Source organism: Meles meles, chromosome 2, assembly GCF_922984935.1.
Source record: "Meles meles chromosome 2, mMelMel3.1 paternal haplotype, whole genome shotgun sequence".
Classification (NCBI taxonomy): Eukaryota; Metazoa; Chordata; class Mammalia; order Carnivora; family Mustelidae; genus Meles; species Meles meles.
Genome location: NC_060067.1, coordinates 74,095,853 through 74,108,030, shown reverse-complemented (window position 1 = coordinate 74,108,030; position 12,178 = coordinate 74,095,853). Strand labels below are relative to the sequence as shown.

Sequence of the window (12,178 nt, the reverse complement as noted above, 5' to 3'; positions counted from 1 at the left end):
GGGGGACATATAATTCCTGACCTGGTATTTCTCTTAGATTCTTTCACAAGCAAAATATTACGAAAATTACAAGAAGGTGGGGATCCAACACTCAATCTCCACAAACCAATTCATATTCAATCCAATTTATATTCAATTGCCATCATCCAAGGAAGTCAGAGCACAAGTGGCGGAAACATTTTCCCAGATCCCAACAGTTCTTGTGGCACTGTAAGAGGAGAAAAAGATTATTTCCTTGGGTCCAAGGTATTACATATACCAACACATAATAAACTAAGGGCTCTCTGCTCCTCCCAGTTCAACAGACAGCCACGTCTTCTGGTACAGTGCCAGCGGTGTCACCGAGACCTGATGGTGAAGGTCAGCATAAACAGATTCAGCCATATTGGCAGACTGCACTACTTTTAACTCTAGCGAAGTGGGTATTGTTGCCATCAACAACTCCTTCACTGACCTCAACTATATGGTCTACATGTTCCAGTATGATTCCATCCACACAAATTTCACGGCACAGTCAAGGCCGAGAACAGGAAACTTTTCGTCAATGGAAAGCCCATTTCCATCTTCTAGGAGTGAGATCCCACCAACATCAGATGGAGTGATGCTGGTACTGAGTATGTTATGGAGTCTGCTGCGTCTTCACCACCATGGAGAAGGCTGAGACTCACTTGAAGGGTGGGGCCATGGGGGTCATCGTCTCTGTCCCTTTTGCTGATGCTTCCATGTTTGTGATGGGTGTGAACCATGAGAAGCATGACAACACCCTTACGTTTCTCAGCAATGCCTCCTGCTCCACCAGTTGTTTGGTCCCTCTGGCCAAAGTCATCCATGACAACTTTGGCATCATGGAGGGACTTATGATTACAGTCTAAGCCATCACTACCACCCAGAAAACTGTGGATGGCCCCTGTGAGAAGCTGTGGGGTGATGGCCCAGGGGCTGCCCCAATAGCATCTCTGCTTCAACTGGTGCTGCCAAGGCTATAGGATAGGTCATCCCTGAGCTAAATGGGAAGCCCACTGTCATGGCCTTCCATGTCCCCACCCCTCCAACATGACAGTCATGGATCTGACCTCCTCCCTGGAGAAAGCTGCCAAATATGAGGACATCAAGAAGGTGGTGAAGCAGACTTCAGAGGGACCCCACGAGGACATCCTGGGCCACATCGAGGACCAAGTTATTTGTTTCCTGCAACTTTAACAGTGATACCTACTCTTCCACCTTTGATGCTGGGGCTGCCATGGCTCTCAATGACCAATTTGTCAAGCTCATTTCCCAGTATGACAATGAATTTGGCTATAGCAACTGGGTGGTAGACTTTATGGTCTACATGGCCTCCAAAGAGTAAGAGCCCCCTGGACAACCAGCCCCAGAGAGAGCAAGAAGAAGACAGGAGCCCTCAGCTGCTGGGGAGTCCTTGCCCCGATTCATCCCCCAATATACTAAGAATCTCCTGACCTCCGGTTTCCATCCCAGACCCTCTGAAGAAGGGGAAGGGTCTGGGGAGTCCTACCTTATCATGTACTACCATCAAAGTAAACTGTACCGAGATTAAATAAATAAATAAATGAGGGGAAAACCTTAGCAGTGTATCAAACAACATGTATATAGTGTGGAGTCATTGGTGGCCAAGGATAGGTGTCCTAACCATCCCCAAAGAGAATAGTCCCTCATGATTCCAGGAGACCCTTCAAGACACACAGTCCTCTGTCTAGCCTGACTAACCCTTCCTTATTTAGATTTTCTGCCCATAACTCTCTCTCTCAGTCAACAGGAATTTATTGTCATTGCTCAACAGCATACCACCTACATTGTATGAGAGACTTAACCAGGGGCAAAATATTCTCACCATTCATTCCATCCTTTTGCCAAAGAATTATGCTTATGATGTTATTTTGCATTTTGATCATGTCTAATATGGACATCAGAAGAGAAAAATAAGCCTTATGACCCCAGCCATTGGAAATTGTCAAGTACTCCTCCTCCACACCATCTCTCTTTCTGGCCTAAGATGGCAGGTAGTGATCCCACTTCAGATAAATGCCCCTTTTGAACCTAACAGGGACAGTCAGAACAAGGTAGTCTACACTCTCTCCTACCCAGTTTCTTTCTTTTCTTTTTTTTTTTTTTTTTTGGTAATTACAGGTAGTAACCTTTTTCTAGGGTTGCTTCGCTCATGATGAGAATCAAACCCTATATGTGGTCCTCTGTGATGTGCTAAACTCATCTGCTTACGCCTTGGCATCCAGAAAAGATATTCTGGGGCTAATAACTAGTAAACTCCCACTTTAGAAGGGCCTTTCCCACCCCAGTTCCCACCCCTACTGCCACCATCTGTGTTTGTTCTTTTGCTATATAAGAACTCAAACTGGGTGGCGAGCATGTTATTTTTAAAAATCTTTTAGTGGCGTCTATACCCAGAACTGCCTCATCACAATTATCCTCACCAAACGAGGAAACTTCACATTGAGAATGGATATGGTGTTCAGCCAGCACCAAATGTCTCTCCTTCTGCCTTTTTGTCTTTCCGATCAATCAGAACATGTGAAAGTCCCAAATGAAGAGTAAACACACGGCCCAGGTTCCTTTCATCTCCTAACATATGTCATGAAGGGGGAAAGAAAAAGCCCTATTCCCAGCTTCAATCAGCCATTCGTTTTCTGCAACTTGAACCTTAAGCTGAAAGGGACGTGTGGGGGGCTATGGAGGAGGGCTGAATGTGGGCCCACTCCTTGGAAGATAATAGATATTCGCCGCATACCTGCATCTCGGAGTGATTATCTCCCCTGCGAGCACTTCTGTATTTATATATAATGAGATCATTACCAGGCAGCTATTCCAATTTTATTCAGACTTTAATATTTCTTGAAGAAAAAAAATAGCATACAAAAGGGTTTGTGATGCCAACTCAATCAGACGTGCTGTTGATGGAGAATTATTCAAGTGCAAGCCGGAACAGGAAAAAAAATAATTTCAGAGAGGTTTCTGTCAAAGTCGAGTTCTCCGGTGATAATGTTTCAAGTGATGTGCTGAGGTGTCCAGAGGTGAGGAAGGAAAATAACAACTAACTGAAAAGAGGGCTCTGTGTAGGATTAACAATGAGGCGTGTCCCCTCGTAAGCAGCTGGGCAGCTAAGACAGGGCCTCCTGCCCACACCGGGCCCCCACCCAGCTTTCTCCTGGGATTAGACCAGAGAAGCAGCTTCACTCGCCCCTTCACCTCGGGTGGCACAAGAAGCAGCCTGGAGTTAGAGATTGACCCTTCTGTGGCTGTTATTTCCTCTCTTGGTGGAGCTCTGGTGGTTGGGCCATACAAGCAAGACAATCCCTTTCCCATTTTCACAACAGGCAGCTTTTCGTGAAAGAAGAGACCTTCTCTCTCACCATCCCCGCTGCCTCTGCCGGACAAAGAATATGGCAGGATTGTCTTTCCCTTTGTTCACACAAAAACGCATAGCAATTCAGTGCCCCTGCTAATCAAGAATTCTGGCTAAGGTTTAATAAGCCATACTCTATCAGATCTTAATAAATTGGAAATCAAACGGAAGAAATCGAATATTAAGATCCCACAAAAAGGAACCTCCCTTCCATAATCCAGATGGCACCTTGGGATTATTCCAAACTTTAGGTGACAATTATGAAAGTTGTTTATCACTGGCCAGCCCTTCTAGAAATACGCCCCGCTAATGTGAGCTCTCTGGATGTTTGAACTTCGGATAAACATGAATTTACTCATTCATTTCTAAGACCTATAGTTTATCCTGAGATTACAAATTCAAGAAGAGGATCATCTTAGCTATTAGCTCTCAGCCCTGAACTGCAGATGGGAATAAGCTGTTGGAATAGGAACGAAGGCTTGTCATCCCAATAAATGTGAAATTAAGGGATTCTGGGTCCTTTTTTTTTTAAATGGTGATTGTAAAGTACTAACTATTTTTCCTCTAGCATTTCCTAACAAGGCAAACCAAAATAACATTATAAGAGAATTTACAAAATGTACCTGCTGTCCACGGAGCCCCCAAACATGACTAAAACATGGAGTTGGTAGATTTCTTACTGAAATGGTCAGTAGTTAGTTCTGGTAAAATTGTTAAGGCTATTTTATAGATCCTAGTCTTGGAATGTACTCAACATCCGGAAATCAGTTTTTAACAGAAACAAAGGAAGGGAGGGAGGATAGTGATCTTGTGTCTCCCTGAAATATACCTAGCTCCACCATAATTTATATTGTATAGGCAAAGAATTGCATCAAAGAGTCCTAAAAACTCTCGAACTTAGAAGACACTGAAACAAAAAAAATGGGAACAATTTTCTCTCCCTCTCTATAAATCCACAATAGCTAGTCATAGCAATTATTTCAAGAATAACTCCTTGCAAAGGAGGAGAGTCTGTCCAAGCAAGAATTATTAAATTTCTTTCCGTCATTCACTATTACTTATTGTGTGTTACCACATTATGCGTGTGTGCATGTGCATATATGTGGAGAGAGATTTTTCATAACAACTCCTCTCTCTGCCTCCTTGTCTCTTTATCGATCTTTTGGTCTTCCCTCACAGCCTTAAAAGAAGGGAGACCTCTCTTTTTCTCAAAACACCTTCTGGGGCGCCTGGGTGGCTCAGTGGGTTAAAGCCTCTGCCTTCGGCTCAGGTCATGATCCCAGAGTCCTGGAATCGAGTCCCGCATCGGGCTCTCTGCTCAGCAGGGAGCCTGCTTCCCCCTCTCTCTCTGCCTGCCTCTCTGCCTACTTGAGATCTCTATCTGATAAATAAAGAAAATCTTTAAAAAAAAAAAAAAAACACCTTCTGCCTCTCCAGCATCCTCAACTAAGCCTCCACAGTCCCTAGTCTTCTGTCATCCAGTGTGCTTGCCCTCCGCCTCTGAGGACAATCCTCCCAAGGCTGGCTCTCAGGAGACGTGGCCTCCAGCCCCTGCCCTTCCACGTGATGTCAGCAAGACCGCTAGGAGCACCATATCTCCTCACACTATGTGTCCATGACTTGGCCTTGCAACAACCTGCAAATACTGCTGTATTTCAATCCTTTCTTCAACAGCCACAATCTTCATTACTTCACAGCCCATTCTCTCCATACATACCTAAAACACAGCTTTCACACCCACCGTACCATGGAAATTTCTCTCTACGATCATAAAGTCCAACCTTTTGGCCAAAATAAATCATCTCTATGGACCCTTAACCCTTTGGACTTTTTGGAGAGACACAGTGTGACCAAGGAAACTCCTCTTACAAGGCTTTTATTTGAAGTCCCACATTACCTGTTCCCCTCTGCCTCCCCTCTGTCCGGTCTACCTATCTGCCACAGGACACTTGGCTTTATTCATAGATGGGCAGGCAGCCTATGGTGAGGGCTTCGGAGATGATGAGCTATTGCTCTCCAACCCCCACTGTCCCCACCACCACCACACACAGAGCACCACTCCACACCGAATATGTGATTTAACTTTGGGTTAAAGTACTATATCTCACAGAATCTTCTGTTTAAAAAGTAAATGCCTTTTAAAAGCTTGTATATTAATTCATCATCTATTAATACAAAATTAATTTCATAGATAATTAAATGTTAGCTTGGAAGTCAGAAAGTAGCACATGAATAAATGGAATACAGAATGAGTTCATTTTGAAGGAATGTCAACTCTATTGTCTAGATAGAACAAAATAAAATCATGTCCAAGAAAATAAATGTACTTTAATGCCTATAGAAACACTAGTCCCATAATCAAAACAATATGAAAATTACCATAATTGACAACAGGCAAGGTAATATCATACTAACTCTCCAGAACTCTGATTAAAAATGACAAATCTGATGCTCCCTCAGAGAGTTAAAGGTCTATAGTAAGGAGGATTCTGGGAAAGTTAATTATCAATATCCATCTATGAAGGTTCTAAAATAGCATGGTGATTTACTGTGGGAAATATGAGGGAGGACATTTCCCACCTATCAAATGTTGTGATGCTTTTTACCTGCCCTCTCAGACTCTAACCAGGGAAAATTGGTCACGGTTTCTGCTGAGACCACAAGGACCTGATCCTTTTCCCCATAAATAGCTTTCTCGGCACATGTGCTCTGTGGGAACCGCTTAACCTTGTATCACTGCTGTTGATAAAGTCTTGGAGCCGCTCCCTAATGATTAGCTCACCGTCATTTAGACTACTGTTGGCAATCACCATGCTTTATATAAAGCAATGGAGGGTTTATCTAGCAGAACTCACTCCTTAATTTTTGCAGCTGCTAAAGATGCTTCTTTCCTGCGGTCCAGAACCTAGAGCAGTGAGTAGGAAATAAGTTGTCTCCATACTGTGTGTGAAAGTGGTGAAGTTTAAAGTTCTCTTTTCTCTCTCTGCAAAAATGTACTCTGGTCCCAGATTAATAAGATTACACCTCCAACTCTGGAGCAAAGCGCCACCTTTAATCATTTCCAGAATTGCGCCATCCGACCTTCTGGCTGGTAGGTTCATGAACAACAGGAAAAAGATCAGCAGGCAGTGTCAAAGGCCAAAAACACCTTGTCTCTGAAGACCTTCTTCTCGCAAAGGGTCTTAGGAATCAAAGCAAGGGCAGAACCATCTAGTCGTCCGCAAACAGCGGAATTGAAAATCCCCGGCGTCTGTGATGAAGGAGGCCTGTGCTAATCACACCACGATCCGAAGCACACAGGATTTACAAGTCATATCCATTACCTTGTATGCTGGCATCATGACATGAGATTGAAGGACAGCATGGGACCTGGGCGGAGCGTGGATCTGACTGTGAGCCGACTCGTAGGGTGTCCGCCCCTTGATGTACCTGACTGCCATGTCTTGAGGGGAAAAGCACGCTGTGGTCAGAGGGCAAAAAAGCAACTCTCTTGCCCTGTTATTAGTCAATTCTGCCATGAACGGGTCTGAAAGTAGAACACATGTGCCAAAGGTGATTTATTTAGCTCTTCTCTCCATGAAAAAAGTCACCTGCCCTCTTGACCTGTACCAACAGGGTTCCTTCCGGACGCCACGGAGCAGGAGTTCTCAGCTACCCTGTATCAGGGGTTGGCATAGGTAAGTGGTTGCAACAAAGTGCTTATGGCATGCCACACCTGATAGCGACTTATTTACCCTTTATAGAAAAAGTCCATTGATTCCTGTCCTATAGCCTCTATGGCAATGTTAAAAATAATTATAATAATGGTCAATATTTATCAAGCTTTTCAATATTCAATACACTATTAAACGCATTGCATGAATTATATCATTAAATCACCACAACAGCTGTATGAAATAGGTATTTTTGTTTTCCCCATTTTAAAAGTGAAGGATCCTGTGGTTCAGTTGGTTGAGCCTCCAACTCTTGATTTCGGCTCAGGTCACGATCTCTGGGTTGTGAGATCAAGCCCCCCATAAGGTTACGCAATGGGCATGGAGCCTACTTGGGATTCTCTCTCCCTCTCCCTCTGGCCCTCCTGCAACACCCCCCCCCACTTCAAAAAAAGTGAAGGATCCAATGCTTACAAAACGAATTAGCCTCCAGGACTAGGAAGTGGGGGACGCAGGACTCAAAGCCTGTCAGTCTGACCCCACTAACCCACTCTTGCAACCAGTAGATATTTTCTGTAGTATAATGATCACAATAGCTTCCATTTGCCAAGTGTTTACTATACACTAGCCTATGCATATATTGTCTCTAAAGCTCACCGCTGCCTACATTTATACTTTCCAAAGATGAAGAGACAGGAACCCACACTAACTAAATAATTTAATCCAGATCGGACAGCTAAGAGTAGAAGATCCCAGGTCCAAACTCGATTCCCCAGTTCTTTCATTACATATGTCACCTCATAGGAGAAAGACAACATTTAGGATACAGTATAATCAGCATAAGACTGTTTTGGGGGGGGACACCTGGGTGGCTCAGTGGGTTAAAGTCTCTGCCTTCGACTCAGGTCATGATCTTGGGGTCCTGGGATCAAGCCCCGAATTGGGCTCTCTGCTCAGCGGGGAGCCTGCTTCCTCCTCTCTCTCTGCCTGCCTCTCTGCCTATTTGTGATCTCTGTCTGTCAAATAAATAAATAAAATCTTAAAAAAAATAAAAAGACTGGTTTTTTTCCCTAATATTCTATTCTGCTTGAAAGACTATGGGTCATCACAGTCCGGTACTCATTAGTCATTCGTTAAATCTCTGTGTGGCATTTGGCACAGCATTTAACCCTTTCAGATCTCAGTTTCCTTGTTGATAAAAAGTGGAAGTCCAACTTGGCCGCTCTCTGAGATCTCCCTGCTCAGACATTTTCTAAACCTCCCATTCTGTCCCTTCACAGACTTATGCGGTCATTTTTGCTCTGTGTATATGTGCGTGGTCCTGGTAATTGCAAACTCTCAGAAAGAAGCAGTTGATTTTCTGATTTAAAACTCCTCCCATGGGATAATCTCTCATTATGTACTCTACTTGCCTTCCGTTCAAGAGAGAGTCTGAACTCAAGTCAACTCCGGTAGTCACTTATCATTAGGATGGCTCATGAAAACAGCTGCTTCCCCTTAGAACATTAAGAGGACACCAGACCCTTGGCACTCTTGCTCCTTTTTGTTTCATTTTGTTGTCTTTGGTTTGGAGTAATTTGGCTAACTTACTCAACAGCCAGTGAGATCTAATTCCTGAGACCCAGATGGGTCAAGTGCAGTCAACGTACGTTAACTATTACGTGGTTTGCAGGAGGTGATTGTTTTTCTTTATTATAATATGTTAAATCGCTACCATCCATCTGGTAAATTAAAATAGTGAGGCTTATGGCTGTTCATATGGTACAACTTTTCCAATGAGCTGTTTTATCTGTATCTCATTTCCTATTCCTATTATCTTTCTCTGTAGATTATCAGACATTAAGAACCACTGTATACTTGCCTTTGTCAGGCTAAAACTGGCTTCCCAAGCAGAGGCTGAATTCTAAAAACTGCCACTATAAAGTCTCTCAAATGGCAGCTCTTCTCAGCCTGGATTCCCTTCACTTTGACTGATGGGCAAAACTAATGTAAGGAAATACTTCTACTGAGTTTACTTCTTTAAGTAACTTGGGTTTTTTTTTTTTCCTTAAAAAAAAAAAAAAGCTGTCTTGCCAGTGATCCCTTTAAGCCTTTTTAATTGCAAAATTCTTTTTTATGGTGTCGCTGACCTAGCCTTAGCAGAGTTCATTTCAGAAATGTGCTGAAGTGGGTACCAGCGCTGACAACTAAGGCTGAGAAATGTTTTAAGTATCACGACTCTACATTTTTCTCCTGTCTGTGAGGTTCACGGATTCATCCTGTCTGAATCATGCCTGCCCTTTGTTTATGCATGAATAAGAGATTTTAGACACTGAGGACATCAGCCCTTCCTGAAAAAATAAGACCTACACCTCAAATCAGAGTGAGCATACAGATTGTTCCCAGTGCCGACGAATTTCCAAATGTGAATACAGAAAGGTTGGTTAGTGGTCTTCTCCAGTTCTCCTATTGGCCCGCTAACCTTGAGCAAGACAAAAATGTCACATATAATAGATCCTAAAATTAATAGCCTTGCTTTTCAGTTGATCAGATCAGCTGAGAATGAGGTCAGTCTCTTACCTCCTCCAGATAAGAGGTTGTCATCGTTTGAGTACATTCAACAATGCCACAGACGTTAGGCCCCAGAAAATATCTGATAACTCAGAAGCTCAGAATATGAATCAAAAATAAGCCTGCAAAAAGTCGCCAGGCTCATCTCCTAATTCTTGGAAGGGCCACGCCTAAAGCATCCTGTATCACTTAAGAATATCTTCTCTTTGCTCATGCATCTGCTAGATAATCATTTTCTGGGCACCTGCTACTTAGCAAGACATGGTTCTAGGCACTGGGTATGCTCTGAACACAAGAGACAAAGTCATATTGTAATAAATCTTACATTCTAGTAAAGGAGACAAGCAATAAACCAACAAACAAAAAAATGTCTGGTAGGAGTTAGTGCTATTTTGAAGGTAAAACAAAATAATGTGCTACAGAAGGACGACACTCTTTTGAATCATCAAGATTCTCTGAGGAATTGACATTTAAGGTGAAACAGGAATAAAATAATGACACCCTGTGAAGCTGTTGGCCAGGGGGAAGAGCACTCCAGGCACAGGGAAGACATAATGCAAAGGCCCTAAGACAGAAGGCCACTAGAAGTGTTCAATACATGGCAAAGCAGGGTAAGAGAGAAGAGAAATATGAGATAAGGTCAGGAGGTGAGCAGAGGCCAGAATTCATGAGGTCCTGAAGACTCAGTTGGAGACCTCCATTTTGGCCTAGTAATAATGAGAGCTAGTAGAAGTTTAGAACAAAGGGAGCCTTGTAACCCAATTACTTGTTTTTTTAAGAGTACCTTAGCTTCTGTGAGGTGAATGGATTTTGGAAGCAAAAATGGAAACAGGAAACCACTTAGGCAATTACAGTGGTCCAGGTGAGAGATGATGGAGGCTTTCACTGCGTGGCAATTAGTGGAGATGGAGAGAAGAGGGAAGTTTGGAAAAACGCTTTGGAGACAGAATGCCAGGATTTGCTGACAGACCTGATGTGCAAAATGGGGGCATCAAAAATGACGCTCTGGTTTTTGGCTAGCTCATCCATTCTGACCCTGTTCACTACTTTGGCATCTGAGATTAGGATGTTTCAGCCAAGAAGCAACAGAGGCAGGACCAATTGCACTGTAAATTTGAAATGCACCAGAGGAAACTGATATATTTTGTAAACTGTCATCAGAGTAATCATCGCTGTTCTGACTCACTCCTACAGAGCAATTTTGTTACTTGAGAGAGCCTCTGAGCATCCCTGCATAAGAGTAGTATTCTTAACTTAAGCAGAAAGAGTGCATTTCCTCATTATGTCTCTGTAGCCGGGAGGCACATGAAATAGAGAGTGGGCTTGGGATTCTGTGCTTTGTTAAAGTGAAGGGACAATCAGCATCAGGAACATTAGCCATGGCAGGACACGGGATTGCTCAACGATGTATGAAAAGAAGAGCCAGTCACCTGAATTGAATTTTCAGCTGCAGCCTAAGAGGCCAAATTTAATCATCCACCCAAAATTATCACACAAGTCAATACTTCCTCCCTTCTCCTTGTAAAGGGAAAGAGACTGATTCTTTAGTTTTCCATCAAGCAGGTGGCCCTGAGGCAGCTAACCAGCTGGCTGAAAACTAAATACCTTCGCCAAGACAAAAGCCAGTAGCATGATTGATGATCTTCTCCTCGTAAGAGAAAAGAACCTCCCCCAGCCAATCAGCATGCAGAACTGCTATCAGATCATCATTGAACAAAACCAGACTTACAGCTGATAAACGGAAGTGCCCAAGTCCTAGGCCCCGACTGGCTGGAGCTCGGGCTCCCAGCTCAATTCCACTTAAGGCATTGATTTCTAACAAGGTTCAGTTAGTTCCTTAGTTGGTAAGCCCTAGCTTGCTTTTTTCAGACCCTGAATAGGTATCTACACTCCCAGTCAATCATTTCAATATATCTGCCTCAGAGTTGGAACTCGTCTGCCCCTAAAGACAAGACCCTCCCCCAAACCTCTTGAAAGCATAGATTTCTGAGCGGTGTACAGAGTCTCCCTCCTATGTCGTCTAGGGGCAAAAAAATGCCTCATATACATCCCACTTAATTGGGAGCCCACAATTAAGATCCTATTTGACCATGGCTTGTTGTCTTGCCTCCCACGCCCCTTGAAAGCGGGAAGGAGGAGGGTCCACCCAAGGCATGGAAGCTGATATATCTGCACAGGGAACTACAAGGTGAGGGGAAGGCCAGGCCCAGTGGCCCCTGGGAAGTGACACTCCCAAACTTTGGTGGGTTTCCTGCCTCCATGCTGAAATTCTCCTGGGCATCTACAATATCTTGATCTCAAACCCAGAAGCAATATGAAAATTGAGATTAGCCGATTTTAATAAGCAGATGACCAAAGGTTTCAAATTCCACTTGCTCCCAGACACTTTCCAAGCCTATCGGTACCTTAGTTTCTCGTTGGTAAGACAGAAAGGAAGAGCCACCAAGTAAAACACTAGACAGAGGAATGTAAATCAAGGAAATTAATCTTCTCCTGAATGGAAATCCCATGTGAGGGTCAGAATAACTTCTTCTGAAACATTATAATACAATAGTGTCCCTTATTCCTAAGAAAACCAAAGGATGCCATGTCATGCATG

General features: G+C 43.4%; 1 pseudogene; it reads left to right on the top strand.

Moving 5' to 3' along the window:
- Positions 1 to 351: 351 nt before the first annotated feature.
- Positions 352 to 1,348, top strand: LOC123936645 (annotated as a pseudogene).
- The last annotated feature ends 10,830 nt before the right edge of the window (positions 1,349 to 12,178 follow it).